This window comes from Muscardinus avellanarius, assembly GCF_963383645.1.
Source record: "Muscardinus avellanarius genome assembly, chromosome: 10".
Lineage (NCBI taxonomy): Eukaryota > Metazoa > Chordata > Mammalia > Rodentia > Gliridae > Muscardinus > Muscardinus avellanarius.
The window spans coordinates 86,557,379-86,583,722 of NC_137796.1; the positions used below are offsets into that span (position 1 = coordinate 86,557,379).

The window sequence follows — 26,344 nt, forward strand, 5'->3', positions numbered from 1 at the left end:
TTTTTTACTTGACATCATATCATGCATGTTTTTGGATGTTACTGATAATGGTCATTATTTCCATGATTAGGAAATAATCATTAGGTTGTTTTCAATTTTCCATTATTATATATAACGCTCTGATAAATATCTTTCTCATTCCCAACTTTATGTGGATTGATAAGCTGTTTCTTTTCTTTTTTGTCAATTTCAAGAATGTTTATTGCAATTGTGATCAAGACAGATTCTTTATCAACACTCTATGCAAACTCGCATAGGAAGACACCAACCAAGGACGTAGAAACATGGAAGAAAGGCCTGAGTACATATCTCTAAAGACATCACCCTCATATCATCATGGAGGGGTATTTTTGGAGGCTCTGGATACGTCCTATATTATTTCCCTCTAAAAATTTATGGCGATTTCTACTTTTAGTAGAAGTTTTACTAGCCCCTTCTAATTTTAGCATTTTTTTTTTTTTTTGTGGTACTGGGGGTAGAACCCAGGGGCTTTTTACCTCCAGACTCTACTCCCAGACCTATTTTATATATTTTTTTAAATTGGAAACAGGGTCTCACTAAGTTGCTGAGAACCTCAGTAAGTAGCTGAGGCTGGCTTCCAACCTGTGTGATCCTCCTGTCTCAGCCTCCCAAGTGCTGGGATTACAAGCATGTACCACCATGCCCGCTAATTCTAGCATTTAAAAAACACGTTTCTAAGCTAGGCATGGTGCATGCCTATAATCCCAGTACGTGAAAGGCTGAGACAGGAGGATTGCAGATTTGAGGCCAGCCTCGGCAACTTAGTGAGATCCTATTGTAAAATTTTAAAAAAAGTAAATAGGGCTGAGGGTATAGCTCAGAGGTTAGAGTGCCCCTGGGCTCAATGCCCACGACCACAGAAACATATAGAGATGAAAACAAGCTGGGCATGGTGGCATGTGCCTGTAATCCAAGTGTGTGAGAGGCTGAAATAGGATAGGATTGCAGGTTTGAGGCCAGCCTCAGCAATATAGTGAGACCCTATTTCAAAATAAAAAATGAAATAAGGTGAGGAGTATAGTTTAGAGGTGAAATACCCCTGGGTTCAATCCCCAGCACCACATGCACACACAAAGAAGATAAAAATTTTTAAAAATGTTTTACTAAGTTGATAGGTGAGAGAGTACATCCCATTATTGTTTCAATTTATACGGTTTTTGTTTGAAATTCTTATGTTATAGAAGGTTTGGACATGTCTTGATTGGCTTATGAGAGGTCTTTGTTCTGTGCTATCAAATTTAGGAATTATTTTCTCTTTGCAAAACAGAGAAAACAGGTTGTACATAGAATCGAAATGCTAGATAAAAAGCCCCTGTTTTTGAGGTAGGACTCCACCCTAGCTTCTCAAACAGATTCTTCATTTTCTGTTAGATTTGTAGCATCTCTGTTTTTTCTATTTAGAATGTGCCCTTGCTTGGAGAAGATTATTTCTTTTTCAAATGGATTTTGTGCAAATCAGTTAAGTATCCTGGTTACTGAGAAAAATAAATTCAAGATAAAGAAAATTATCTTAAATGGATTTAAAATTGCAGCATTAGCTGAGAAACCTGTTAAATCTCTCTCTCTCTCTCTGCCTAATAAGCATACATTCATTTTGAATCACTAGGAAAATATACATCACCCCTGTTGCAAGCTATTTTGTGTTCCTGGACTTGTGCTCTCAAAAACATCTGGCTGTTTTCATTTCCTGGTGCTCTCTGATTAGCCTTTCTTATTCGGATGTTGGCAAATAAGCATGCTGTTTTATCCCCCTCTCCTATAAGAATGAAAATGGTTCCAATATGCAACTTACTGTCAATGGGTAAATTGAACAAACATTAATGAGCACCTATTATGGGCCATGTGGTTTCCCCCACAGTTGAGATTAGCAATAGATGAGAAATAGTCCTGGCCTACTTAAGTCTTGTCCAGGGAGAGAGGCCCATAGGCAAACAAATCCATTCAGCAGTAGGGGAAGTTTGTGGTGTGAACTACATCAGGGAGACAGACAGACAGACAGACAGACAGACACACACACACACACACACACACACACACACACACACACACACACACACACACGCACTGTTCAGGGAGGTTCTGAGATGGTGCCTGACCTAAATCTTCTTTTTCTTCATTTTTTTCTTTTTTTTTTTTTTTTTCCGGAACCCAGGGGCATTCTACCTCCGAACTATACCCCCAGCCCTATGTTTTATTCTTTATTTTGAAACAGGGTCTCACTGATTTTCACAGGGCCTCACTAAGTAGTAGCCGAGGCTGTCCAGGAACCCCAATCCTCCTGTCTCAGCCTCCCAAATGCTGGGATTACAAGCATGCACCACCACGCCCAGCCAATCTTGAAGGATGATTAAGGATTAGAAAATTGAAGAGACCCAGGGGACAAGGGTGGAGCAGGCAGGAGAACAGCAAGCCCCCCCTGGGTGTGGTGTGCTCTGAGAGGAGTGGGACGTGTGGCATTGCTGTGTGGCATGTCAGGGCTTGAACTTAATGTTTGTATTTGGTCCTTTCTGAGATTACTAAAATGATGGCAGAAGAAGAGAGAAAATGGAAAACTAAGGAGGTTAGTCAATGAGACAGGGAATTTTGGGAGATGGAAAGAGAACGAATAAATGGTAATTTTGTGTGTGTGTGTGGCACTGGGGATGGAACCCAGGGGCTTTCTACCTCTGAGCTACACTCCCAGACCTATTTTATATTTTTATTTGGAAACAGGGTCTCACTAAGTTGCCGAGAGCCTCACTAAGTAGCTAAGGCTGACTACCCATGCCACATGCCCGGCTCTTTGTAAATGGTAATTTACAAAGCAAACTGGAGAAACTGGGACCTAATCTCCTGCATGAGATGGGTAGAGCAGAAAGTTACAGCCCAGTTAGAACCCCAGAGGCCCAGGAATTGAACATGCCAGGTGTTTCTGATGGCTGGGAGGTGATCTCAGTGGAAGGCTTGTAGGTGTATCTTTTATCTTTTTATCAACCTTTGCATAGCTAGAGACTGCCCCTCCTTGCCCAACAGAATACGGTGGTTTTCTTCTTGGTGAATGCTGGGCTCTGCCATAGAGGGAGCCTAGGACAGAGGGATCAGGAGGAGGATATGTATTAAGTGGGGAGAATTTCCAGCCTCATTATCCCTCAAGGCTCTCACATCTGTGTGAGCAAGTGTTTAAAGAATCCACTCAGAGGAAACTACCCAGCTCAAGGAGAAGACCTATAGATCTCACAGTTGGGGGCACCCCCAAAATGGTTGGGTTCATTTACTAAGAATGGTATGCCTGCTGTAAAGCTCTGTCCTACACAAAGCTGCCTTGCTCTAAAATAAGAAAGAGCAACAGGTGCCCTAGACATCTCAGCAAAATCTCTGTTCTAAAAGAAGACCTCAGCAATAGTAACACCAATAATAACAGTAATAACAATAGAAAACACATTTGGAGGAAACAGAGATGACAGACTTTAAAACTAAAATAGATATAGATCATGGGAGGTTTTTTTGTGTTTACAAAACAAGAACAAATATCTGTGTTATGGTAATCAGAATAAAAATAATTCTTGGAGGTTAAAAACTAGATAGACATGCATAATTCAATAAATGGTTGGAAGATAAAATTGAAGAAATCTTATGATAAATAGAAAAAAAGTAATGGAAAATAAGAGAGGAAAGATCACAAAAGAATTAGATCCGCCTAATAGGCTCTGTGAAGAATATCAGAGAAAACAGAGAAAAAAATCATCAAACAAATGATACAAGAAAATTTCTAAGAACTGTAGGACTTGAGCTTTCAGGCAACAGATCCCACCTAGTGATTACATAATTTAAGAGAAGGAAAAAACTAAACCTAAATTTAAAAAAAAAGTCTAAATATAAAATTTTAAAACAGCTTAGTGAACAACAACAACAAAATTCCTAATAACTTTGAGAGGGAAAATGCAGATCAAATGCAGTTGACGCCAGGCGTGGTGGCGCACACTTGTAATCCCAGCTCTTGGGAAGCAGAGACAGGAGGATCGCGCGGGTTCGAAGCCAGCCACGCGCGCTGGCTTAGAAGACCCTGTTTCCAAATAAAAAAATGTAAAAATAGGTCTGGGAGTGTAGCCCAGAGGTAGAGGGCTTCCAGGAACCCCAGTACCACCAAAAAATAAAAAAATGCAGTTGGCATTGGATTTCTCCATTGCAACATTAAATGCGAGATGACAGTGGAGCCATCTTTAAATAATTTTGAGAGAAAAAAATGTGTCTTCAATGTAGAATTTAATGGTCAGTCGTAGGATACTTCAGGCTACGAGCAAGAACAAAGTAAATGCATGGCAGATAGATAAGAAAGAGAGAAGAAGTTGGACAACTAGATTGAATGACATTTGCCTTTCCAGTTTGTTCCAGAAGTTTGGTGCTGGATAAATTTGAAAGTGGAATTGGTGATGAATTGGAGAGCTTGCCCAACAATTTTACCTATCTCACAATCTCTTTTCTGGAAGCTACTCCAGCATATGCTCCAGCAAAATGAATGAATAACGTAAGAACGGATCAGTAGGATTCAGCAAAGAGTTTGGACAGGAGAGTTCTGATAGCCGACTCCAGGTATAGGTGCTAGGGTGAGGGCTACCGGGCAGGCCAAGAGTCCACCATCCCACCCTGCTGGGACGCAAGTCATCAAGAAGGGGTGGGATGGAGGGAGGGGAAGGACTGAGTTCTTTGATTGCCTAGTTTTCAACTGCAGGAGTAATTTGAAACCATTCTTAGAGATTGAAAACTAAGCTTGTAGGAGAGCAAAGCAATCATTAGCTACAGAAAAAAAGAAAAGTTCTCCAAGAATTCTGCCTCCACATGCTCTGTGTCTCAGTGGTGAACAATATAATTCATATAAATGTAAATGCTGCATTTCGGTTTAAGCACAAATTATGGTATAAGTGGTATATTGGAAGAAGGAGACAAAATGTGGATGTGAGGTGGGGGTAGTGTAAGAATATCAGATTTTCATCTTTTGTCACAGAAAATCAATAGAAAATGTTTCAGACTTAAACATTGAGAAATAATAACCTAATTATGGTTGATTAGAAATATGGAGATTAGAGAAGTAGACCAAGACTGTATATGTTTTATTTTAATAATTTTTAAAAATTTTATCTTTTTTTTGACATTTATTGGTGCATTGTAGTCATACATCTTAATGGAGTACAAAATGGCAGAGGCACACATGCACACATCACCCAGTTAGCCCTTACCCAGTTCCCGCCCCATTTCCTCCCCCGCCCTCCTCGTGTTTGGCTTAGTGATTGATATGTTTGTTAATGTATATCATGAACATGAGAGAATTTCCTTCTTCCCCCCTCCCATCCCCTCAGTTAGGTCGTCTTATTTGCTCATCTATAGGATCTCCTTCTTCGTCTAAGTTCTTCCTATGACCCATTTTCTCCCTAGATTTTCTATGTTAGGAAGAGCATCCGATTTCTTATTTTTTGTGACTGACTAATCTGACTTATAATAATGTCCTCCAGTTCCATCCACTTCCCTGTAAATGATGTAATTGTGTTTTTCTTTGTGGCTGAGTAAAATTCTGTCGTGTACATATCCCATAGTTTTGTAATCCATTCATCTATTGATGGACATCTTGGCTGGCAATACCACTTGTGGGTGTCTACCCAAAAGAATGCAAACCAAACTACCACACTAATGTGTATCTATGTTCATAGCTGCACCATTCACAATTGCCAAACTATGGAACCAGCCAAGAGGTCCATCAACAGATAAATGGACTTAATAAAATTTTAATTAAACTGTAACTATAAATGTCTACTAAATATTACATGCAAGAGAGATGGGGTGAAAGTGAGAGAGAAGAAGTTGGACAACTAGATCAAATGACTTGCCTTCCCAGATTGTTCTGGAAACTTGGTGTTGGATAAATTTGAAAGTGGAATTGGAGATGAATTGGAGAGCATGCCCACAGGCCAAACACGGTAACCAGAGGCACCATTGCAAATTCTGAGCGCCACAGAAAAAGTTACCAAATTAACCTCTGTTAATTGCATGTTAATCCTTGCCATCAAAGTGTAGCAAGGGCTTTGCCTGTGGAAGCAGCTTCTCTGATATTGGAGCCCTGGGGATAGGAAGGGAGGCCGCTGCTGCCTGGGGCTGGAACTGTTCCTTCCTCAAGAGAAACATCTCTCCTTGGGCAGGGTCTTTCTTGTTAAGCCCCCCAAACAGCTCTCAAAAGTTTTTGAGAGGATTTAAGTAGACGAATTTCATTACAGTTTTAAACAGGACCACAAGTTGCTTTAATTCTTATTGTTTTGTGACTATATGACGCTCAGGAAAATTCTTTCTCTTATAAATATGAATGAATTTTTAGGTAGTGGGGAGATTAACCCTTTGTGCGTCGTGTTTCCGGCAAATGGATCCCAAGATGTTTTCCATTTCACTTTAATTCTGTGATTCTTTTTCTGCCACTGGACAGATATTTTAAATTTGTATGAATCTCAAACTGTCAATCTTTCCAGTTTCATTTCCTCCCTGCTTTAAAGCTGAGAAAGATATCATCCCTCGCAATACTTATAAATATTCGATTCTGTTTTGTGTTGCTCTTATGACTGGCTTCTTTTTTACTCCTCTATCCAGAGAGTTTATTTTGGAATATGGCACAGGCTTGTGTCTTTTGTTCCAAATGTCTGCACATCATTTTATAAAAGCAGTCTTCGCAAAATAATTTTGTAAACAACCCTTCTATTTTTCTTAGAGATGCTATATATATCACATTTTCATATTATATATATGTATGTATGTATATGGGTTTTTTTTTTTTAAGCTTTATGCTATTATTTGGGGTTCTTTATTTTAAAACCATTATTAAAAATGGTTGTTTGACAGAAGTCTCCAATCTGGCAGGCACTGGGCTGATGGTAGAGAGACCGGCAGGCCATGTGTGGGCCCCCAGGACATCAGAGAAAATAGGGGAGGCCAGTGGCTATTGAAAGCCTTTTGGCCACTTTCAGAGGACCTTAGAAACAAATCTAAGAGAATGAGCAGTTCTTGGAGAGGCTGAACACTGTGAACACCGTGTAGAGGTGACTCGATCATTTTCCCCCCAGCCCAACTTTTTTACCTACTTACTTATCCATATAATTTATATAGCAGTTGTATATACTTACGGGATACAGTGCGAGGATCCAGTATACATACGCAGTGTGTAATGATCACATCTGGGTAACTAGCGTCATTCTACCTTCTTACGCATTTATCATTTCCTTGTGTTGGGAGCCTTTGATATCCTTTCTCCTAGTTTCTATTTATGAAAGACATACTAAATGGTGTAAACTATCGTCACCCTTTTGTACCGTGGAACACTAGTGCTTTTTCCTCATAGCTCACTACGTTTTGGTTCCAGTCATCCATCTTCCCTCTCTCTAACCTCTCTCAATTCTCCTCAGCCTCTGGTATCCACTCTTTCCTTCTCTACTTCTATGAGATCAGCTTCTTTTTAATTTCCATGGGTGACTGAGAACATGTGGTTTTTGTCTTTCTGAGCCTGGCCTCTTGTATTTAACATAATGATCTCCAGTTCCACCCCTTTTTCAGACAATGGCAGGACTTCCTTTTATGTATATATACCTCATTTTTCATTATTTTTCTATCTGTCAATGGACATGTCAGTTGACTCTATATCTTGGCTCTTGTGGATAGAGCTTCAGTAAATGTGGGAGTACAGGTATCTCTTCCATATACTGATTTCCTCTGGATTTATGTCTGGAATGAGATAGATGAATCATATGGCACTTTAAAATTTTTCTTTTTGAGAGACCCCATACTGGTCTCCACAATGGCTGTACTAATTTACATTTTTACCAACAGTTTATAAGAAATCCCTTTTCTCTGCATCCTCGCCAACACTTGTTGCTTTTTGTCTTTTTAAATATGGCCATTCTAACTGAATGAGATGATAGCTTATTGTGGTTCTGATACGAAGTTTCCTGATGATGAGTGATGTTAAACATTTTTCTCATATTTGTGGGCCATTTGTATATCTTCCGAGAAATGTCTCATCAGATAATTTTCCCATTTATAAATTGTAGTGTTCTTATTTTGAATGAGTCCTTTTTGCGTTACTTATATATTCGAGATACTAATATTTTGTCCAATGAATAGTTTGAAAATATTTTTCTTGCCAGGCATGGTGGCGCACGTTTGCAATCCCTGTGCTTGGGAGGCTGAGACAGGAGGATCGCACAGGTTGGAAGCCAGCCTCAGCTACTTAGTGAGACCCTGTTTCCAAATAAAGTATAAAATAGGTCTGGGAGTATAACCCAGAGGTAGAAAGGCCCCTGTGTTCCACCCCCAGAAACACCCCCCAAAAATAATGAAAATATTTTTCTACCATTCTGTACGTTGTTTCCTCACTGGTGGCTGTTTCTTTTTGCTGATCAGAAGCATCTTGGGAGCGATTACCCCTCTGTCTACTTTAGCTTCTGTTTCTTTGTACTTTGGAAGGGTCTTGTAAAAATAAGCGTCTATACCGATGTCTCGAAGTGTTTCTCCTCCGTTTCTCTCAGTAGCTTCCTGTTTTACACTTTGGTCTGAGATGGGTTTTGTGTTGAGTTTGATTATGATGAAAGATCCAGAGGTCTCGTTTCACTCTTCTGCCTGTGGATGTCCATCTCCCAGCCCCGCTGCTAGAAGAGGCCGTCCTCTCCCCACTGCGCTGTAGGCGCTTCGGGTGAGACACAGTTGGCTGTAGATGTGCGGGGTTACGGGTTTATTTGAGATTCTCTGTTCCGTTCCACTCTTCAAAGCTTCTGTTGACCTTTTATTTTTTTCATGCTAGTTCCATGGGATACTGGTGACTATAGCTTTGCAGTGTGTTTTGAAATTGGGTATTGTGATGCATGCATTTTTTTCTTTTTGCATAAGATCATTTTTGGCTGTTCAGGGTTTTTTATAGTTCCATATGAATTTTAGGGTGTGTGTGTGTGTAAAGAATGCCATTGTTATTTTGATGTGGATTGACTTTGATATTAATGATGAACAGGAATTTTCTCTCTAAAGAGTAGGCAGGGCATTTGAAAGAGAGAATAAGAAGGTAAAGTGCAAAAAATCTTTTTTTTTTTTTTTTTTTTTTGCTTACAGTTTCAAAGCAGTTATTAACTATGGATGGGAGGAAGCTCCTGAAGAAAGGAATTGCGATTCCATGGACTCTATGGCCCCGAGAAACGGGAAATGATTTTGGATTTGGGGATTAGTGGAACTGGAAATCCTGGCTAGAGCATAGAGTGTTCAGAGTGAACTCTGAGAGAAAAGTTTATCATGGGAAGAGGAGGCCGGATGGCGAGGTGCTTCAGGGTCCAGCCTGCGTTGGGGTGGGGACTTCATCACTGCCATTAAACGCCCCACACGCAACTGAGGTGAAATGGTAGTAGTTATTGTCTCCGGCAGGAAGGTGCAGGTTGGACTGGAGGAGGTAGAGGCCAGGAACAGGATGACTAAATATAAGTCTCTTTTCCAGTTACCCAACATTTACTGAGAGTCCTCTGTGTACTAGGTAGAGGGGGAGGGATTATAATAATACAGTGAGCATTATGTTATATTATCATCCTGCTGGACAGTAGTACAGAAATTATCCCTCTGTAACACACTAGGACTAGGCTGGGGTGGGCGAAACGGAAGGGCTAGAATCAAGAAAAACTTCCAAAATTCAACAAATGAAACAAGTGGATATGGATGAAGTGGGAGAGGGAGGGAGGAGGGAGGGAGGGAGGGAAGAAGGAAGGAAGGAAGGAAGGAAGGAAGGAAGGAAGGAAGGAAGGAAGGAAGGAAGGTTGGTTGATTGTTTCTGGCTAGGGAGATGGAGGGGAAGTGACTGGCAGAGAGAACCCCGCCAGTGGTTCAGGTTTTGTGGTGAAGGTCACAGTTCTGCTTATTCGGGGTTCCCCACAGTTTGAGTTTTCCCAAAGTAATCACATGATAGGAATCTGTCCGGCTTTACTCATTACTGGCCGGATACCTACTCAAGTTCCTGTCCCCCCTTGAAAACCGTGTACCTGATTATTGTCACTGTGACTGAGCCTTTTTGTCTGAATACTTTCTCTGATCATTGATGCCCTGTGTCTAACAAGTTGGTTTTCAAATGGAGTTAAAAAAAAAAAAAGGCATTGTCTTAGAGAAAGTCAAGTGTCCAAGGGGTACGTATGAGGGAGAATGCAACATTTGGTGACATCAGTATTCATATAGGGTTTTATCATCCCCATTCCTTTCCTCATTCTCTATCATATCAGAGCATACAAAGCTATCTCTTGGCCCAAATATCTTGTAATATGAGGGAGGGTCTACCTAGGAGCGCAGAAATCTGTGTGTGTTTATTGAAGCTACTGCTGAGATACCTGAACACATTTTATAGCATGCCTCCGTCTTGCAGGCCACGTATGTAATTTATGGGCAGCTTCTATGGCTGTTATCTTCACTTTCTCCTTTGGCCTCCTGCTTATAAATCCAGATGTCAGGTTTCTGTGGAATTCATTTCACTTCAATCAGAAAATCTCCTCTTTCCTTTATTGCTGCAAATTCTAGTCTGCTGTACTCCAGCGATGTCTGCTTTGAACACAGACATCATGAGACATCTGCGGATCACCCTTATGTTGTGTCTAGTGAATGGATGCAGGTTGGGGATGATGTCTGGACTGACCGTGGTGATTTGGGGACTATCCAAGTGCAGTGGCTGTTCTTGGGGTGAGTCTGTGTGAGCACGTGAATTGTGTATGTGGGTTACGGCGTTATCACATAGTGGGATAAATCGACGCATTTGGTTGATTTATACCCAACTCAAATTTTCCTCCTCCCTTGAAGAACACATATCTCATTATTATCACTGTGATGGAGCTTTTTGGTCCAAATCTTTCCTCTGATAATAGATACCCTGTATCTCACAAGTTGGTTTCAAATGGAGTAAAAATGCCTTAAAGGATGTCAAGATCCCAGGTTCAACTTTCTCTTTCATAGACTTGGGCACAGAAGGTAGCTGTCCAATACATACTTGTTGGTTAACACAATAAATATGTACAGACCCAGGAGTGTCTCCGAATCACTACCCATAATAATTATTCCTTTTTATTGACTGACTTTTATGTTTTTGTCACTGTGCCGCATGTTTTATTGATCTCATCTAAATTTAACCACCCTCTGAGGTAGCGGTGACCATCCGGTTTTATAAATGAGGTGAGGGTGGGGGCATAGAGAGGTTAAGAAAACAGAGATCTTATAGCTAGCGTGCAGTTGGGACTCAAACCCATTTCTCTGTGCATCTCCAAGGCCTGCGAAAGTCCCCCTACACCTCCATCACTTTGCCTGGTAGGCACGGCCCTGACAGAATGGGACCTTCTACAACATCCTGAGTCTTAGCAAAAAAGGATAGTTTCTTTGGGGAATTGTGTGTGTGTGTGTGTGTGTGTGTGTGTGTGTGTGTGTGTGCTGGAGATTGAACTCAGGAGTGTTCTACCTCTGAGCTACACCCCCAGCCCTGTTTAATTTCTTATTTGGAAACAGGGTCTCTCTAAGTTGCTGAGGCTGGCTTTGAACCTGTGATCCTCCTTTCTTGGCCTCCCAAGTATCGGGATTATAGGCATAGGCCACCACACCTGGCTCTCTTCGTTCTTTTGTAAGTCTTCCAACTGCAAAATTCTAATATTGATGGGGCTGGGAGTTGAATTTGATTAACTTGTCTTTTATGACCTCATGTGATATAGTTGAAACCATCCTTAAGGGCTGTAGTATTTTTATATAACTCAGAGTAAAAGCAGTTGTATGCTATTATTAAGTTTAGCTAGAGGCCTAGGTAGGAGGAACTTCTTTCGCTATAGCTGGTCCTCACCTAGCTGTGGATGGAAGAATGATACGGCGGGATATGCAGGTGGGGGGGCGCCTGTCCTTTTAGTATGTAAGGACAGGTGGGGATATGCAGGTGGGGGGGCGCCTGTCCTTTTAGTATGTAAGGACAGTACCATTCGTGATGCATGAATGAATGAGAGTTAATATTGGTCCCACTTTTGTGGGTACCCTATATCCAAAGAGGATATCTGGGTCACTTAATGAGAGAGACTTTTTTACAAAAGTTCCAGGGTATGAACTAGGCGATCTGAATTTGAATTCCAGCTTTGTCTCTTAGAGCTGTGTGACCTTGGACAAATTATTTAACTTTTCTGGGCTCAGTTTCCTAATATGTAAAATGGTGATGCAGTGATATCAACTTTATAGAATTGTTGTGGGGAATACATCTTCTCATGTGTTCATTCACATCTATTCAGTGAATGTGACACACAGTTGTTTGTCAAAGACCCTTCACCATATATACCTCTTATCTTTAAAGCACCTTACATTAAATGACAAAATCTTCCAGAAAATATCTACTGGTCCATTTTAAGTTGATAAAACAAAATACCTGAGGTCGAGTGCTTTATAAAGAATACAGGTAGCTCACATTTGGAGGCTGAAAGCCCAAGATTGGGTGGCCCCATTTGTCCAGCCTCTGGTAGGGGCCTCATGGCTACATCATACTGTGTGGTGGAGAGGTAGTGAGGGAAGCAGCTGCTTGAAGAAGAGGGTGAGACAGGATGCCAGAGTGATTCAGGGGCTTTTTTTTTTTTTTTCGTGATACTGGGGTTCCTGGAAACCCTTCTACCTTCAGGCTATACTTCCAGACCTATTTGTGTGTGTGTGTGTGTGTGTGTGTGTGTGTGTGTGTGTGTGGTACTGGGGATGGAACCCAGAGGCTTCTACCTCTGGGCTACACTCCCAGACCTATTTTATATTTGATTTGGAAACAGGGTCTTACTAAGTAGCTGAGAGCCTCACTAAGTAGCTGAGGCTGGCTTTGAACCTGTGTGATCCTCCTGTCTCCGCCTCCCAAGTGCGGAGATTACAAGTGTGCGCCACCATGCCCGGCCTCAGGGACTCTTTTATAATATCTCATTCTCTCCAGAATTCACTCACTCCGCAAGACTAGCATTAATCCTCTCCAATGATGATGACTCATGACATAATTATTATACATTAAGCCTCCCCCCCCCTTTTGCGGTATTGGGGATGGAACCAGGGACATCCTACCTCTGAGCTACACCTCCAGCCCTATTTTTATTCTTTATTTTGAAACAGGATCTCACTGAGTTGCAAAGGGCCTTACTAAGTAGCTGAGGCTGTCCTCGAACTGCGATCGATATATAAAATAGGTCTGGAGTGTAGCCCAAAGGGAGAAGGGTTTCCAGGAACCCCAGTACCACCAAAAAAACAAAAAGCCCCTGAATCACTCTGGCATCCTGTCTCACCCTCTTCTGCAAGCAGTTGCTTCCCTCCCAAATGCTGAGATTACAAGCGTGCATCACCACGCCTCGCTATCAAAAACATTTAAGAAATATATTTGTGTATTGAACATATACAGACTTTTCTCTTGTCATTAGTACTTAAGTGATATAGTAGAACAACTATTTATGGATTTTGCAGACTAGAACAGACTCTGAACATCTGCATATTTAAATTTAAAATTTCTGAGCACCCTAGGTTTTACCATTTTCTGGGCATCTCCATAAGTAGAAAAAAATGAGAATCGGGACAGGGCAGGAATCCTGTGCGTTGGGAACTCACTGTACAGTTGGGTTCTGCATCCACAGAATCAATCGACCTCATATCAAAAATATTTAAGAAATAATTGCATCTGTATCAAACACGTATAGACTTTTTCCTTGTCATTATTACCTAAGTGATATAGTATAACAACTATTTACATATCATTGACAATGTATTGGGTATTGCAAATAATCTAGAGATAATTTAAATTGTACAGGAGGATGGGTGGGAGTAAAAGCAAAACTCATGCTAGGTTTTTGGGTCTTGGGCATCTATGGATGTTGTCATCCTTGGTGAGTCTGGGAACCAAACCCCTGTGGATACTGAGGGACAACTGCACTTAGTTTTTGGTTTATTTTCCGTCACTTCCTTCCCTTCCCATCTCATATTCCAGAGTATATGTAGTTCTTTAATAAACAGAAATGAACAGAAATCAACCTCAATTTGAACTATTTTCCTTTTAGAATTTTGCAATACCATATGCTATGTTTGGCAACACTCTGGGATATTTCAAATATAGAGATCCAGAGTGGAAAAATGGATATGCAGCGGAAATTCTGTTTGCCCCAGAAGTGTCATCCTAAACTAGTGGAGGCCAAAGACTTAGCTGAATTTTAAGAAAGCTCTTCCACTTCCAGAGGCGGAGCCAACCTGGCTTCCTAAAAGCTTATGAATTGACCAAGTCAATTTAATCTTTTATTGGGATCTAAAATACATTAAGATGAAGCTGCTGTGTCCCCTCCATTTCTGTTCTGGAGTGCTTTCTGGATGTTTCAATTTCTTGCACGGGGAACTTGAAACCAGTGCATAGAAAGTAATGTCAGCCTTGGCCTTTTTATGTAAACAGATCCGCTTTGTGGCCTGTTTACAACATCTAGGGTCATTGAGTTCCAAATCCATATTCTCCAGACGTAGATGTGACTCCGGGAAGTGGAATTCTTGGTTAATTAGCCAACATCAAACCAGTGTTGGGATTCCCAGCAGTGGCTTTTCTTGCTCCCGTTGACCTTCGATGCCTGATGTAAGGATTGCAGGCACTGCGGGACACCCACTCACCTTACTTTACACCCCGAAATCCCCATGCTGCATGTTTACAGGAAGTCTAGAATTGGAACCCACAACCTGTATGTTTGGGGGATCATCCTTCCCTGCTGTAGCAGAACACGCATTAAAACAAACCCATCTTAAACTGGCAGACACACACACACACACACACACACACACACACACACACACACCATCCACTAGCTAGCTCAAGATAGTCTGTTGGAGCCCAGGGTAGGCAGCCTGCTGAATTCCAATCTGATTTGTTCAGTGGATAGTTACGTGAAATACTTTCCTGCAAACATTTATTTCTCTGTCCTGAGAATAATCAATAGAGGTAAATGCCTTTGCGATCACAATGCCTTTTTATGTGTGGAGCTCTCCCTTGTTTTTGGTCTGTGAGTACAGTAAACATCCTCTAAAGTGGCAGAGGAGAGTGGCCCAGTGCTTTGTAATAAGGTGAGATTTACATCGTTGTGGGGGATATAAATCAGACTTCTGGAGGAAGGAGGGATAGGGACTAAATTCAGGTATTAACGGGAGCGCCATGTGTGTACTGCAGAGGGAGACAGGCTCATCAGTATTACAGATGGTATGTTCTTTTAGTTAATTTAGAAGAAATTCTGATCAGCCAACAGAGCTTTGAAGATGAATGCAGGGAAAAGAAGGCTGGGGCATATGGAGGGAACATATTTGTTCTTGGAAAATCAGTAGAAAATGTTTAATGTCATCATAACCTCATTTGCATAAAAATAGTCATATGCAGCAAATCAAATGAAGGCGACGGAAGAAGTGATGGAGCCGGGGCTGTTCCGAGCTTCATTTCATTATGAATAACATAAATAATTCAATTGAATAAATAAATTCAAAATCGCTGCGAGTAGATGTACTGCGAATTGTTATTCCTTGAAAATTCCTTTAATGGTACATGTCATGATGATGAAGTAATGTGATTATTCCTCTCTGGGTAACACTTTGCTGTACACTTGACCCTTGGTTAAAAAAAATATATATTGAGCTCTGTGTAGCTCTCAAGTGTTTTATGGATACAAATGAATTTTTCAGTGGCACAGTCCTATTCATACTGTGACCTTGAAGAAGTTCTATAAGCCAAGCCTCATCTTCACTCTGGTGAATACGGCCCCCACTTTGCGCCTGGGTCTGCTTCGGCAATATCTGAAAATCAGGAGTTAAAAGCACTCAGCTGAGCCATGCTAGACGCATAGCCCTAAATACGTATTTGGAACCTTAGTAGCGAAAGAACCATCCCCTTGCCGGGCGTGGTGGCGCACGCTTGTGATCCCCGCGCTTGGGAGGCAGAGACAGGAGGATCGCGCAGGTTCGAAGCCAGCCGCGCGCGCTGGCTTAGGAGACCCTGTTTCCAAATATAAAAAATGTAAAAAGGAGGTCTGGGAGTGTAGCCCGGAGGTAGAAGGGCTTCCAGGAACCCCAGTACCACCAAAAAAAAAAAAAAAAAAAAAAAAAGAACCATCCCCTTCTAATTGGGGAAATTCTCGGATCAGTGTAAATTGTGGCATGGAGAAAATTGGTGGAATTTATTAATTAGATGAGTTCAGCCAACACTATCCAGAGTTCTGTAGAAAGCCATGGGCAGATCCTATGGGAGCGCAGACAGATGTGTACTGCACAGTCTTAACACTCATTTGAATTTATTTCATGATCTCAGTTTAGTCCTCAAGGGTGTGCTTCCATGAGCCAGGATGTCAGGGTTATCCCAGGAGACAGTTAAACAGACAGGGGAAACTAAATACAAGATAATCATAGATTGTGACAACTGTTTTCAAGTCAATAAACAGGTGCCAATGCATGGAGTAACTGGAAATGAGAGCGTGCTTTAGAAAAGGTGCGCTGAGGTGAAGTCAAACTTAGGGTGAGCTGACGACTCAAAGACCTGGCAGAAAACGCTCCTGAAACAAAGGGCCAGACTTGGCTAGCCCCAGGTTTGCAATGGGCATAGCTTTATTTAGACACTGATAGGAAACCATGGCAAATGATCTGAGATGGATCAAAGGGCGGGCAGGAATCAGATCATGTACCTCTGCTGGTAATGCTAATCTGGGAGTTATTCCAGGGGGGACAGAAGTATTATACTGGGTTAGTGTCTCCCCAGAGTGTAAGTCTACCTGGAGCCTATAAAGGCTACCTCATGTGGAAATAAGGTCTTTGCTGATGAATTAGTTAAAATGAGGTTTTACTGGATTAAGTTGGGTCCTAAATCTAAGATGATCGGGGTCTAATACTGACAGAGACAGAGAAAAAAGACCATGTAAAGAGCGGCATGTTGGAGTGAGACTCTCAAGTCCAGGAATGCCACAATCTCCAGGAGCTGAGAGGAGGTGAAGACAGTTCTTCCCCAAAGCCTCAGAGCACAGCCCTGCTGCTGACTTGGGACTTCTCACCTCTGTATGGATTTCTGTTATTTAGTTCACCCAGTCTGTGATATTGTTATGGCAACCCTAGGAAACCAAAGTTAAGGACAAGGGTAGCCACTGGAGATTTAAAACAGGGAAGTGTCATGTGTGGCTTGTGTATGTTTGAAAGATCGTCCTGAATACTGTTTGGAAGAGAGAATGTAGAGAGCAGGTTCGAATGGAGGGGTCTGGTTTGGAAGATGGTCCAGTGACTCTGATTAGGGAGAGCATAGTGAGATGGGGAAAAGTGCAGAGATTGATGCTAGAAGTCATCAAGGAAGACTACTGGGGTAGGTGGATGGTTTGTTCATTCATTCATTTACTTTATTTATTTATACACACACACACACACACACACACACACACACACACACACACGTGATTCTACCTCTCAGCTACACCCCAGCCCCATTTCATGTTTTTAATTTGAAATAGGGTCTTGCTAAGTTGGAGAGGCTGGAGTCGAGCCTGCGATCCTCCTGTCCATGGGTGCTGGATAGTAGGGCCATGTATGGAGATGAGAAAGCCTGAAAAACAGATGGGAGATGGGTTTAAGATGTGACTTTGGACAGGTTAAATTTGCTTTGACCTTTCGTCGGACAGTTGGCGAGATCAGCTAGATGATGGAATGATTTATTAATCTGGACTTCAGGAGAGAGGCGGGGTGCTGGAGATGTGCCTTTGGAGGTGTTAGCATAGAGACGACCTTTAAAGATAAGATGGTGATGGAGAGAAGTACCCGAGACAAGGGCTCCAGATGGGGTGCTGTGTTGCTCCAACATTTATAGCATGAGAGAGAAGAGAAATTCTGCAAAGAACGTGGGGAAGGGATAACCAACGAGAAAAGAGAAATCCATGAGGATTTAATGGTATGGAAGCTGAAAGAGGAGAGTATTTCCATAAGAAAGCTGTGGTGACCGGTGATGACAGCTACCAGGTGCCAGAAATGTTCGTGGATTTGGCAACTCAAAGTCCATTGATGCCCTCAACAAGGCCGTTCACCTCTGGTTGAGGTTGGAGAAGGAATGGGAGGGAGGAAATGGAAAAGCAGACAAAATTTTTATAATGAAAGAGAAAAGAGGCACTGGGTAGTATCTGAGGGCATGGTGGGAGGGTCAGAGGAAGTTGTTATTACATAATTTTTGTTTCCTTTCAAATTTTCAATTTGACATACCTTCAGACCTAGAGAAATGTTTCAAGAATAATACAAAAAAAACCCCACTGTATCCCCTTTTCCTACATTCCTCAAATGTTAACATATTTTAGTTTTTTTCTCTCTCCATATGTACCTATTTTTTCTCCCCAAATCATTTGGGATAAAGTAGCAGCCATGATGCCTTTTTTCCTCTTCATCATTACGTCTTATTATTTTGGGTCTGGCCTATATCTTCCTGCCTCCGAATTCTTCAATGGGAGTATCCCAGGATCAAGGACATTCTTTTATGTCACCACAGTTCAATATGATAATATTACCTGTCTATTTCCCTTAATCCGATTTCACCAGTTGTCTCAGTAATGTCCTGTACGGGTAAAGGCAGTCCTAGATCATGCATTAGATTCATTGGTCAGGAGTTTTTTTCTTAAATGTCAGAACAGCCCTTCAGTTCTTTCTTTGTCTTTTGTGACATTGACATTTTTGAATACTGCGGTCCAGTTATTTTGTAAAATGTCGCCAATTTGGATTTGCCTGACATTTCCTTAGAATTTGATTTAGGATAGGCTTTTGAGGCAGGAGTACTACAAGAATGATGATGTGTCACGCCAGTATACGTATCAGGACGCACGTAGAGTCTTTCTGTATCATTTCTGGTGGTGTGAATGTTAATTACCGGGTCTGGGATGGTGTCTGCATGGTAGTCAGTCAGAGTTCCTAATGCCTCTGGTACAGCGTCGAGTTAGTAGAGACGGTGGGAGCTTTGCTTCAAGATGCCTCTGGTGTTTGCCAATAAGTAAGACGCTGCCTTGCTGACTACGGTATAGTTCTTTCCCATGTTAAAGTATTCTTCAATTCCGATTTTCTCGAGCTTTTTATCAAGATGAATATTGAATTTATTAAATCCTTTTAAATATTTTTAGTATCTATACAGATAATCATCTATCTTTTTCTCCCTATGTCTCTTAATGTTGTGCATCTTATAAGATTTCCTGATAATGAACCAAATTGTTATCCCTGAAATATATTCCACTAGGTAATGGTGTATTATATTCTCAGTGTGATATTGCTAGATTCTGCTCACCAATATTTTATTTAAAACTTTTGCAAAGTCAGGTGTGGTGGCGCACGCTTGTAATCCCAGCATTTGGGAGGCCGAGACAGGAGGATCGCGGTTTGTAGACAGCCTCAGCTACTTAGTGAGGCCCTCTGCAACTTACTGAGACCCTGTTTCAAAATAAACAATAAAAATAGGCTGGGGTGTAGCTCAGAGATGGAACGTCCCTGGGTTCCATTCCCAGTAACACACACACACACACACACACACACACACACACACACACACACACACACCCAGCTCTGCATTAGTATTTATAATCCCCCCTCTTTCTCATTATACTGTCTAAGAAGTTTAGTTGTTGATATATATATTTAAAAAATTTTTATTGGTGCATTGTAGTCATATATCTTAATGAGATACAAGATGGTGGAGACATACATGCACACATCACCCAATTAGCCCTTACCCAATTCCTGCCCTAGTTACTGATATATTATAAAAAGAATTTAATAACTTTTTTTCCCTTTTAGTGCTCTGGAAAAATTTATGGAGCATTATTTTTATTTATTATTATTTTTAGCATTATTGGTAGACTTCATCTGTGAAAAACACCTGAGTTTCATTTTTTATTTTTGTACTAGAGTTTGAACTCAGAGACATTCTACCTCTGAGCCACACCTCCCAACCCCCAGTCTATTTTATTTTATTTTATTTTATTTTATTTTATTTTATCTTATTTATCTCACTTAGTTGCTGAGGAACATTGTTATGTTGCAGAGGGACATTGCTAAGTTGCTGAGGCTAACCTCAAGCCAGAGGTTTTCCTGTCTCAGACTCCCAAATACTGAAATTACAGGCCTGTTTTACCACACCTAGGTTTGATTTTTTTTAAATGGGATAATTTTTTTTTTTTTTTTTTGGTGGTACTGGGGTTCCTGGAAGCCCTTCTACCTCCGGGCTACACTCCCAGACCTATTTTTACATTTTTATTTGGAAACAGGGTCTCCTAAGCCACCGCACACGGCTGGCTTCGAATCTGTGCAATCCTCCTGTCTCTGCCTCCCAAGCGCAGGGATTACAATCGTGCGCCACCACGCCCGGCTATATGGGATAATTTCTTAATGTTTTTTTTTCTATTTTTTCCTGCATAAGCGAGTTCCTTTAAGGTTCCTGTGTCAAATGAGGTCCGCTCTTTCCCTAGGAAATTATGTATTTCATGTAGGCTTTCAAATTTACAAGGAAATATACAAATTAGTCTTTCATTTAAAAATGTTTTGTATTAGTAACCTTAAGTGGTTTTGTTTCTTATTCTATATTTTTTTCATTCTTTTTCTCTCTTTGACTACATTGATTAAAGGTTTTATCTTACACCGGGCGTGGTGGCGCACGCTTGTAATCCCCGCGCTTGGGAGGCGGAGACAGGAGGATCGCGCAGGTTCGAAGCCAGCCGCGTGCGCTGGCTTAGGAGACCGTTTCCAAAAATGAAAATGTAAAAATAGGTCTGGGAGTGTAGCCCGGAGGTAGAAGGGCTTCCAGGAACCCCAGTACCACCAAAAAAAAAAAAAAGGTTTTATCTTTTAAATTATTTTTTAAAAACCAAAATTTTTGATTTCTCAATTAGATCTTGCATTTTTCTGTTTTCTAATTAATCGATTTCTGCTTTTTGTATTTACCACTGCTTTCCTTTGTGTTTCCTTTGTTGTGATTTTTATTTCTGAAAGTTTTCCAGGTTGAAAATGTAACGTGTGTGTGTGTGTATATTTGTGTGTGTGTGTGTGTGTGTGTGTGTGTCCTCAAACCTCCTGTGACCCTCCTGTCTCAGCCTTCCAAGTACTGAAATTACAGGTGTACATCACCATGTTGAGCTGTAACCTGAGTATTTTTATTGTTAAAAGTTTTTAAGGCTTTGAATATTTTTCCTTTTATGAGTTTCTCACTGATTTTTATGTGTAGTGTTAATCCTCACTTTGTGTGTGTGTGTGTGGTACGGTGGTTTCTGGAAGCCCTTCTACCTCCGGGCTACACTCCCAGACCTATTTTATAATTTTTTATTTTTGGAAACAGGGTCTCTTAAGCCAGCGTGGCTGGCTTCGAACCTGCGCGATCCTCCTGTCTCCGCCTCCCAAGTGCAGGGATTACAAGCCTGCGCCACCATGCCCGGCTTTCATCATCATTATTTTTAAGAAATTTGCTTATTTTTGTTTTAATTTTTCTTGCTGTTAAAGATTTATTTAAGGTTTCAAAAGCTCAAATCCTTTTTAAAATATTAATAATTTTAAATTATATTTATGCCGGGCGTGGTGGCACATGCTTGTAATCCCCGGGCTTGGGAGGCTGAGACAGGAGGATCGCGCAGGTTCGAAGCCAGCCGCGCTGGCTTAAGAGACCCTGTTTCCAAATTAAAAATATATATATATATAAATAGGTCTGGGAGTGTAACCCAGAGGTAGAAGGGCTTCCAGGAACCCGAGTACCACCCCAAAATAAATAAATAAATAAATAAAAATAAATAAATAAAGTTATATTTCACTGTGATCAGTAATGCTATATTTCTATTTTATGTAAGTTACTGGTGTTTCCTTTGTGATTTTTTCTTCGCAATGCTCCTTTTGAGGTTGAGAAAATACTTTGCTTGTTTTCTGAGGGTAATATTTGATGCGCACCCATAAGTTCTATCCCATTGATTGCACTGTCATATATGGGGCGTTAGTATGTCCTATTCTTGTGGGTTCTGCCTATGTTTTCTTGCATCTCCTGCACTGCTTCGTAGCATTCTGTGTTATATTATTTGGTGCACAGATAGGAAAACTATTATTTTTATCACCAATTGTAGATTTTAGCATTGCAAATGCCCTTTGTCACATCTAATTTGTCTAATTTAATACTTCGGGGCTTGAATCCTACTTTTTGTTGTATAGCAGCACACCCTTTCTCTTATTGTTTCCGTTGCTTTGTATCATTTTTTTCGTTTAGTTTTTTGATTCACTCATCTATAGTGTTATTTGTATACAGCATATAGATTGATTTTTATGCGTCAAACTAAATTTTTTCTTTTAATAAGTGAATGAATCCCTTCCATACATATACATATATATGTACATGTACATATACATATACATATACATATATACACACATACACATATACACATACACATACACATATACACATACACACACACATATATATGTGGTACTGGGGTTCCTGGAAGCCCTTCTACCTCCGGGCTACACTCCCAGACCTATTTTATATTTTTTATTTGGAAACAGGGTCTCTTAAGCCAGCGAAGCTGGCTTTGGACCTGCGCGATCCTCCTGTCTCCGCCTCCCAAGCGCGGGGATTGCAAGCGTGCGCCACCACGCCCAGCCCCTTCCATATTTAATGCCATGATTGATCCGGGATTTTTTTTTTTTTTTTGGCTATGAATGGCAGTCTTTAACCTCCATTTTTTTCTTTGTCTAAACAAATATAAATGAGCTTATTCTACTTTGCCCTCTTCCTTCTCCTCACTGCATTACTACTGCTTTGTGAGAACATACATACATAGCCCTCTAGTTTTCCTCTCTGGTTTCCACCTTGATTTACTCTTAGATCTACAAATAAATATAAATTTCTCCAATCATCTCTTCTTCGGTTGAAACTCATCCTCTGATTGATTCCTGTGAATTTTAGGAAATTCAGTGTGACAGAATTTCCGGAATTATTGTATGTCTAAACCATCATTTATTGGCCTTGGAGTTTAAAAACAGTTTAACTGGATATAAAGCCCTTGGTTTACATTCAGTTTTCTTAAGTTTTTTAAAAATGCTGTTCCACATTGTTTTGCTTGGCACATTGTTTTTGATTCATTGGATTCTAGTTTAATTTTTGTAGATTTGTTATGTGATTATTTGAAGGACAGCAATTCCAAAGAGTTTGGAATTCCTCGGGCATTTTTTTTCCTTTAGTTAAAAACCTGATCATTTTCTAGGATAGCTCTTGGAACTGATCTTTCTGAATTAGATTTATAAGATACTCAGTAGGCTTTTTTAGATATGTAAATTTCGATCTTCTAATTCTGGAAAATTTATTTGATTTACTCTTTTAAATATGGGAGTATTTCTTTTTGTGACTCATTTCAGCTTTTCTCTAATTGTGTTTCTATTTTCTTTCATCTCACTTTCACAAGCTTGAATTCTCCCCTCCCCTTGTTGTTTCTTTAAAGCCCTTAAGTTTTTCTTTTCTTGTATTAGCTTATTTATTTATTCACTTATTCCCAGTGCTAGAGATTGAACTCAGGTCTTTACACATGCTAAGCAGATGCTCTTTTCTTGGACCTACACTACCAGCGCACGTGTGTGTGTGTGTGTGTGTGTGTGTGTGTGTGTGTGTGTTACTGGGGAATTGAACTCATGGGCACTCTAGCTTTGAGCTGCACTCTCAGTCCTATTTTATTTATTTATTTATTTATTTATTTATTTATTTATTTATTTATTTTGGTGGTACTGGAGTTCCTGGAAACCCTTCTACCTCTGGGCTACACTCCCAGACCTATTTTTATACTTTTTATTTGGAAACAGGGTCTCTTAAGCCAGCAAGGCTGGCTTCGAACCTGCGCGATCCTCCTGTCTCCACCTCCCAAGCGTGGGGATTACAAGCGTGCGCCACAGAGTTTTGAAACAGAGTTATGCTTAGTTGCTGCACATTGCTGCCTTCAAACCTGTTACTGTCCTGTCTCCGCCTTCCAAAGGCTGGGGTTACAGGTGTGGAGCACCACACCCTGCAGCCAGTGTGTTTACTCTCCTTGGGCACTTTTGGAGCCCCAATGGGTAAATCACAAACTGGTTCTTCCCTCTAGATTCTACTTCATTTCTGCGATGACTTATTACCTTTTCTTTCACTTCTTCTCAGAAATGAGTCAACTTTTGCTTTATTTCTGTTTTTGTTTCTTTTTAACAAGAAAAAAAAAAAAGACTTTCTGCTTTAAAGCAGCTCTCCATAATCTCAAGTGTTTGTTGGAGGATAATTAAGTTTGGACTGTTGATATGGTTTCCTTTAACTTTGGGGTTATAGTAGAGGGAAGGAAGATTTTTTTTTTTTTATCAGACAAGCTATTCTGATCTTCTGTTTTATTTATTTATTTATTTTTTGATGTAGCTACTAACTTTATATGTATGGACCACTTATTAGTTTTGTAGATATGGGGTCAGCTATTCACGTGACTCACAGTTTGAAGGTCCTATTGTCCATCGCTGTCACAAGTATGGTTTCTTTAGTAGGTATATTTGTGTGTGTGTGTGTGCACGCGCGCATGTGCATGTGCATGCACCTGTGGTGGTGGAGGGGTTGTGTCCCTGGCTCCCAGGTTCTCTCTTGCTTTGTAGGCCTCTAAGGTTCCCCCCTTGGCTGCTTATTTTCCCATTCATCACCCACTGTCTAAGGCAGCCGTTCCCATCCTTTTGATCTTCTCTCCCAGAAGCAGTGCCTGGAGTCATGCACATTTGAAGTTCCACCTTTGTTACAGTTGCACTGATCTACCAGGGCTCTCTTTTCATATTTTCACCCTTGGACTGGACTTTCTCTTTCCAGAGGTTATTTTTGATCCTCCCTAGGCTGACCACCAGCTGCCTCTTTTCCTGTTGCACACAGTGAGCCTCCGGTCGCCTTGCTTTATGAAGGTGGCTGGTAAGAGTGAGAAAGAGTTCCTTGGTAGGTTGCGTTTCTTTTTCTACTTAGATTTGAAATTTTGGGAATTCTCTGGCTTATAATAATGTCATAATTTTACTTGATTTTTGGCTGTTATTTATTATTTTGTAGACTGTATTAAGAGATCTGAATTTATGGAGCCCCACGTGATACTAGATTCAGCGTGTATGCTGGTGAGAATACCAATTTCAGTAGAGCAAGTGCATCAGAATCGCTTAGGCTTTTGTTGAAGTGCAGATTCCTAGACTCCACGTACACAGAATGAATTAGAGTCCTTGGGAGTGGGGCCCAGGAATGTGCATTTTCAGTAAAATCCTAGATGCTCTGTTTGCACGTTAAGTTTGAATGTTACTGGTATAGATGGTAAAAACTATAAAACCAGATACAGATTGACTGTCCTTCATCTGCAATGCTTGAAACCAAATGCCTCGAGTATGGGATTTTTTTTTTTTTTTTTGGTGGTGGTACTGGGGTACCTGGAAGCCCTTCTACCTCCGGGCTACACTCCCAGACCTATTTTATATTTTTGAAACAGGGTCTCTTATGCCAGCGCGACTAGCTTCAAACCTGCGCGATCCTCCTGTCTCCGCCTCCCAAGCTCAGGGATTACAAGCGTGCGCCACCACGCCCGGCCAAGTATGGGATTTTTTTAAAATTTGGAAATATTTGCCTAGGCTTTATAGGTTGTGAATCCCTAATTCGTTATTCAGATGAGGAAGGATTACTCAGCCCGTTAACGAATGTCATCTCTGACGGTCATGGTGCTGCAAATCAGAAGGGAATTCTGGATAACTTACATAATATTTACTGGACCCAGCACGCCACTCATTTATATATGCATTCAATAACATATTGATCACCAGTAAATAGCGAGTCAAATAACTTCTACCAGGATTTTTATTGTTTTGTGATTTGAATTATTGGTCACCATTAAGTTTTTAGAAAAATCTTTCTATATAATTTGCACTCTATTACTAGGAGAGAGAAACCACTGACAATCTGGATATATGAGGTTTAGTAAAAACAGCATCAGTGCCTGTAATTACATATAGATCAGGCCAATTTCCCATGCCTTGTAGATCTGCTATATTTATAGTATAACTGATGTTCTACGTCCACATTCCCAGGAACTTGGGAAATGACTTACCCACCATAAACTGCTTCTTCTTCCTGGGTTCCTTGCTTTAGGGACTCCTTTGAACTGGAAATCATGTTTCTTCCTTGTACAAAGGAGTCATAAACGTGGAGAGCACATCGTACCTGTATCAGTAATCAAAAACTCTGGAACATGAATTAGTCATATGAATTGGTTTTTAAACAATATGAGTTCACTAATAGTCTTTACAAAACAGCTAAGAT

General features: G+C 40.7%; 1 protein-coding gene across 1 annotated transcript in view; it reads left to right on the plus strand.

The window, feature by feature from the left end:
- GALNT17 (polypeptide N-acetylgalactosaminyltransferase 17) overlaps positions 1 to 26,344 on the plus strand; it is a gene marked incomplete at both ends in the record, with an annotated part of 480,311 nt that overhangs the window by 179,878 nt on the left and 274,089 nt on the right. The window lies entirely within an intron of this gene.